The sequence below is a fragment of the Pezoporus occidentalis genome, unplaced genomic scaffold (genome assembly GCF_034315485.1).
Source record: "Pezoporus occidentalis ecotype Australia unplaced genomic scaffold, CSIRO_AGI_Poc_V1 ctg23, whole genome shotgun sequence".
Taxonomy (NCBI): domain Eukaryota; kingdom Metazoa; phylum Chordata; class Aves; order Psittaciformes; family Psittacidae; genus Pezoporus; species Pezoporus occidentalis.
Window position 1 is genome coordinate 1186600 of NW_026914180.1, and position 6497 is coordinate 1193096.

The 6497-nt window shown below is 45.9% G+C and overlaps 1 long non-coding RNA gene across 1 annotated transcript; it reads left to right on the forward strand.

The window, feature by feature from the left end:
* Window positions 1–310: 310 nt before the first annotated feature.
* Window positions 311–6163, forward strand: LOC134165031 (uncharacterized). Its single transcript, XR_009965338.1, has 3 exons — window positions 311–2484; window positions 3935–4150; window positions 5372–6163. It is a non-coding gene; the product is annotated as an uncharacterized LOC134165031 (long non-coding RNA).
* The last annotated feature ends 334 nt before the right edge of the window (window positions 6164–6497 follow it).

The following is a 6497-nucleotide window of genomic DNA, read 5'->3' on the forward strand; positions in this document are numbered from 1 at the left end:
AAACCTCCCTTAGTATTTCAGAGGCAATGTCTTCATTTGCCCGATGAATGCTGAGTTTCCTTTGGAAAAGGAACTGGTAGCCCCACAGCAGAGTACAGGGCACATAAGTATTTGCAGTAATTTTAGTTACTGATCATTTATTTTTCCTTCCATGAAAATGCAGAAACATATGATCAACACCTGAAAAATACAGAGGGAAATTAGTATTTCTTGAATAGCTGAATTCAAAAATACATCCTTACACCTTCCCTAGTGTGGTAAACCATTTCTGCACGCACACACACGAAAGCTTTGCTACTAACCTTTCTCTTTAAAGCGGCATCATTTTGTATCGGGATTTGGCTGAAGCGCATCATGAGGACAGTGGACAAATGTTAAGTCTCCAGGAGGGGGAGGAAAAAATGAGGGAAGAAATCTGGTGCCAAGCTGGCAGGTGTATAACAAGGCATCACTCCGTAGCCTGTTCCGCTTCCCTGCCGACCCACATGCCCTGAGCTGTGCCAAGACCTGAGCCAGCGCATGGGGTGAAGGGGGACAGCAGCCGGGCACCCCGGGCTTGAGGCCAGGCCAGAAGGGCTGCATCTGCCAGGGGATGTAGCACCCTTGCAGGGATGGATCTCCCTGTCAGTGCATTGTCTGGTTTTACATGGCCATCACGCTCTCGTTTGCTGCGAGAAGGTGGATTTGCAACGTGTAAGCCCCAGCTGGCAGTCCATCTCCCTGCTTTCTGCTGTCATTGCATTTCCAGTTGATGGTCTTTCCCACCTGGAAGAATCTGCCCTATGAGGAAAGACTGAGGGAGTTGGGTCTCTTCTGCCTGGACCTCATGACAGCATTCCAGTATTAAAAGGTGGCTGTAAGGAGTATGGAGGCTCTCTCTTCACAGGGATTTATGGAGAAGACGTGGCAATAGCTACAAGTCACGCTGGGAGAGGCTTTATCTTGAAATGCGAAAGAAATTTTTTACAGTGAGAACAGTCAATGACAGAAACAACCTCCCCAGGGACATGGTGGAGTCTCCATCGCTGGAGGTTTTCAAGATGGCACTGGACAGCGTGCTGGATAACCTTATCCAGGCTTCCCTTCCACAAAAGGTGGGACCAGATGCAAGGTCTCGTCCGACCTCAGCTGTTCCTTGATTCTACAATTCCCACGTGTCTTTTTCCATCTCCTGGCAAGTTGTCCCCGGGAATGGGATGTCCACCTGTCCTGGTGAGAGTGAAGGGCTCTGCAGCTCCAGCACCCAATGAGGGTTTATCCAACCAGTGTATCCCCAACAGCTCTGCCACAAACTCTCCAGCATGCCTTGGACATGCTATTTGCTCAGTTGTTTCCCACTCTTTTGCCCTTTGTTTTAGAGGACTGAGCAGATTTCCCCTAGTGTTAGTTGTTTTATTTCTCCAAGTGCAAAACATCTGGATCGGAGGTCATACTAAACCCCTTGGAATCCTCAGAAATTCTGGGGAGTGAAACCACTCTTCTCATTCAGAAGTGTTCAAAAACCATATGGATGAGGCCCTTAGGGACATAGCTTAGTGGTGGCCTTGGCAGGCCTGGGGTAACGGTTGGACTTGATCTTAAAGGTCTTTTCCAAGCTGGTGGATTCCATGATTTAGTCACGATATTTTAATCTTGCTTGTATTGCCATTTGAGTAGGCAAACACAGTTACTAGAAGGGAAGTTGTGTGCTCACCAGTGAGACAACATGGGGCCAGAAAAGTTCTGATGGGTATTTTCAGATGCACATGGGAGAAGCAAACCCCATCTGGCATCACCGGGGAATATCGTGCACCATGGGGGAGCCGCTTGTGTTTAAGTTGAAGATTCATTCATCCTCTTAGAGCCATCCGTATTTTTTACAAGATGCAGCTCCAGCCTTGAATCAATCTGTTTATTAATATAAGCTGCCCTTGCGAAGAGTGAAAAAGGATTTAAATAAGCACCGCAGGTTTTCCTGCCTTCCCATGGTGAGGGGGAGGCTGCCTTCAGAGTTAAATCCCAGGCTGGGATCCATGCCTGGGCCAAATTCCTGACTGCCAATCATGGGCAGCCTCCAGCCCCATGGGCCCTGGGGGTGCTGGAGCTAAGGGGATGCCACTACAAGTAACGCCTGCATGTCTGTCTGCAAAACAAAGGTGTTCTTTGTGCTCCAAAATTCAGATTATCTGTGAATACATATTCCTCATGAGAGGTAGAATAAAGGTGCAACTCAACTAATGTAACCCAGCCAATATGGAGAATTTAAATTAAAAGGAGAAAAATTCCTTGAGAGGCATCTCCCAACCTTTACAGTGATATATTGTGTGCCAGGGAAAAGGTCAGGCTCCAGTTAATGATTTGATGTTAAATGTGTCTCTGATCTCTCCAAGATCCTGTTTCTCCTTGAATTGTTTCCATAGCTTGAATGCTGTTGGGGCACAGCTGCTTCTCACCTTCACTCTGATGGAAAGGAAGGAAATTACCTGAGTTCCCATCCTCCGAGGGGTAAGAAAAAACCCACAAATAATATGTTTCTAATATCTTCTGTAAAGGCTCCTGCCTTGTCTCATTTGATTCCCTATCATCCTGGCTTTCCTGAAAATCCATGTTTTAGGAGCTAGAGGATAACTGCTTTTCATCTGCCTGCAGTGAGTCATCTGCGGGTAGCAAAGGGAACCAGTTTTTCTGGCTGTTTCACATTTCCTAAATTTCAACTTCATAGAAAATCACGTTCTTTTAACTTCTTTGTAACCAGGTTGTCTGCTCTGGTGCTTTATTGGTATGTTTTATAAAATACTGGGTTTGACAGGTGGGATTGCACAAGTGCTGGCTTCCACAGCATGGTATGGTGGGGTTGGACAGCACCTCTGGAGATCATCTAGTCCAACCCCCCCATTTTCTATACTTTCACCCATATTTAGGGGTCTCATCAGCAAAATGGTATCAGCTCCATCCTGGAGACAGAAGCGCTGAAGCAGAGCTACTAATTAGCCGTAATAGTAGGTTCTCTTCCCTAATAATATTTTCAGCCTTAGAGGCAATATCCCCTTAGAACTATTCCATGATATTAGTTAAGCAGAAATCAGATCTTTATGAATCTCCATAATTCAAGAGAATGGCAGCTCATCCTCCAGCAAGATGAGCAGCTTAATAAATGTACAGAACTGCTCCAGCAAATGAAGTGGTTCAGGAGCTGATGAAACTTAACCCAGAGGGAAGTGAAACATGGTTAGCTGCTGAGATGGTTGGTGGGACAAGAAATCAAAGTTGTGTATAGGTCTCTGCCTTCAGGGGAGAAGAAAGCTGTTATTGTTTTGTGTTCCTCAGTGCCATTAAGGGGCAACATACTCATTTTACAGATGGGAAGAGGGGACACCATCCCAGATCATGTAGGAGACCTGTGGCACAGCTTTATCATGGGCCCTGCATCCCCTGTGTCCCAGTCCATGGTCCACAGTGTGGCCTCCCCAAGTATCAAGTCTATGCACTCACCACCCAGGTACAGGAGCATGGGCTGTGGATGATGGGATACTGCCAGTCTTTACTTGACCGGGGCATGTTTGATTTACTAGTCCATACTGGCTTGCAGCCCAAACCAGTAGGCATCCCATTGTCTTCATAGGAGAGCATCACCCTCTCAGCTCTGTGGCAGTCCTCCAGCCGCAGATGTTTGCTGTGGTAAGGGGCCAGGCTAGCTACAAGAAACCTCCTCCATTGCAGTGGTGTGTGCCTTTGTAAAGCTGAAGGACTGGAGAGAGAAAAGTATTCTTAAAAGCCTAATCTTGCTTGTGTCTCCATATCCTGCCATTGCATCAGCTTTGGTTTGGATCTGGGTCACCCAGGCTGTGCTCACATAATAGCCAAGAGCTAGAACAGCTTGGGTTCACTGATCAAATAAATTCTTTGCATCCTGGTATAAAACCACAAACCATCTCCTGTCTCTGCTTCCCCACAGGTATCGACTCCCAGTGCAGCACAGCACCTCAAAGTGGCCCATCCACAAACCTCCCATCTCTTGTCTCATGGCACAGGCTTGCTCTTGATGTATTATTTTGAGCAGAAGCTGGAAATTTGGAGCACAATGTCTGGAGCAAAACTGGGATAAGATTAAGCCTCAGCTGTAGCCTATAAAATCATCTTGGTGCAATATGATCTATCAAGGACTAACTAGGTGAGTTCTAGCGGATCATTTTGATGGAGGGGGAATGCATGATTGCTCCCACAGACTTCTAGCTTCAGTCTGGGATGTCAAAGGTCTCGCTGTAGGAGAAAAGATGTTTTAAATTACAATCTTTTATCAAAACAAACTGCAAAGTTGTGAATTCCCACAGATTTTCTGCTCATCTCTCCTGTTTTATGAAAAAAACAGTCACATTTTCTAAGTTCAAAACAGTTTGGTGTTAATACTTCCCATTTTTTCCTTAAATGAGCGGCAACTATAGCCTCGTTACTTTTATTTGCTAACAGCCTTAAGAGCTGGTCTGAGGGCTGTTATATATAACTGCACTACTGTACTGAAAGAAACACAGAAATAGGAAAGCAAAGGCTGCTGCAGTACCAGTGTCCTCTGTTTGGCCTCTGAACACTCAATTTTAAGTTGCGGCTAGCCTTAAACCACTATTCAGGGGAAAGAACTGGAGGGTGAGATGCTGATTTCTGGATGATCCCAATCCAAGTTGGTAAACTGTGTGAAGGCACGGTCCTGCTTTCCTGAATGTCTGTTCAGAGCTTAATCCTGATGCTCTGCTTAAAACTGCACAGTGGCAAGGTAGGAGGGGAGAATGACTTTATTGGGCGAGGGTGGGCAGGAGGATGGGAAGCACAAGCTGTCAGGTACCAAATCTGCCTTGATATCTGCAACAGAGGCAGCAACTTCAAAGCACTTCAGCTGCCCGAGTTGGGAAACATTCAACATCAGGAAAAATAACATCAGATGCTTTTTGCTGGGAAAACCTGTCTTGGGAGAAGCCTCCCTCATCACAGGTCAGCCCAAGTCATTAGGTCCCTATGGCCAGAAAGTCATATCCTCTTGAGGTCAGTGTTTTCCCTGCTGTTACCTGGTCCAGGCAATGTTCATCTCCATTTGTTGCCTGTGCAGAGGTATGTAACATAGCTTTGCTCATCCTTCAGCTCTCTCAGCCTGATCCAGAGTGTATTGCTTACAAGAAATTTGAGCAAAAATTCCTTTAGTGATGCGAAATTCCTAAACCCTCCTATCTCAAAGTCATCTACTTAAGCTCTGTGGGGCTTTCCAAAGATCACTTCTTAATGCAGTTTCCCTCAGGGAGAACCCTTTCCTGCATGGTTTTGGTTACTGCCTTGAGCAAATTGAATTATCATGCTAGAGGAAGATAAAAGAGAGGCATTGTTTTAAACACTGCTGCTGTTTTAGGGAAGGACCATGTAAAATCATGTTGCTGTCAGTGGGGCTGTGGATGGAGTTGCACCTGACTGATTGTCTCCCAGCCAAACCAGGGAAGCAGTGCAGGTGATGGATCTCTGAAGCCATGGGGAAGCAATCTGCAGTTCAAACACTATGAGGAGCAGAGGTGAGTTTTCACAGTGAGGATTAAAACTAGAGATGTGAGCAGAGAGATCTCCCTGCATGACAAATCCAAGCAGATCAAATACATGAATAGAGACCAGAAGCCATGCTGCAGAAAAGGAGTGGGGAGATGTGGCAGCTGACAAGGTCTGGATCACTTCCGCCATCCTTCAGAAGGAAAAACAACCACGAGTTTAAAAAACCAAACCCTTGCCAACAAAAAAATACCATCTCATTCGAGGAATATATTCAAATGGGGAGTTATGTGAAATCTGGGAAATATTGCTGCTGCTCTTCTGGATGCCAGAGAGACTTTGGAGCTGTGCTCAGTGCCAGTGTGCTCTAGGGCAGAAATTATAGATAAAATGGACGGGGAGTGCCACAGAAAGGAGGGTACAGAAAGCATGGCCTGTAGGAAAGCAGCACACAGAGAGGTTATTCTAGAAGAGAGGAGGTTGTTGTCAGGATAAACACCTGCTTTTCAGCACAATGTCAGATTTGTCTCATGTCTGGAAGACAGCTCTACCTTCAACAAAAAGATTTCAGCAATGTATTAGGACTGCCGCAGAACTATGTCCTAGCTGCAAGGATGCATGGTGCAGTTGAATAAGATGATTGTTGTAGGTCCTTTCCAACTGAAATCTTTCCTCTTTCCCTATTTTCCCTTTTTTCCTTCCCCCCCCCCGCCCTTCTTTTCCTTTTTTATCTTTTTATCCTTTTTTTCCCTTTTCCCTTTTTTCCCTCTTCTCCAACATGAAAGCAGGATACCTGGAGGATCTATGAACTCCCTTTAGTGGAGGTATTGAACAACAAATCCGGACTGCACTCTGGCAGAGTGTGAGTCTGCAGACTCCAGAAGCTGCCAGGCACGTATGGCCTCTTCAGGATCCTTCACACTTCGTAGTTCCCTGTGTAAGGGGAGACACCCCTCATCTAGACAAACAGAGCATGCACCCTGCCACCATCACTGTAC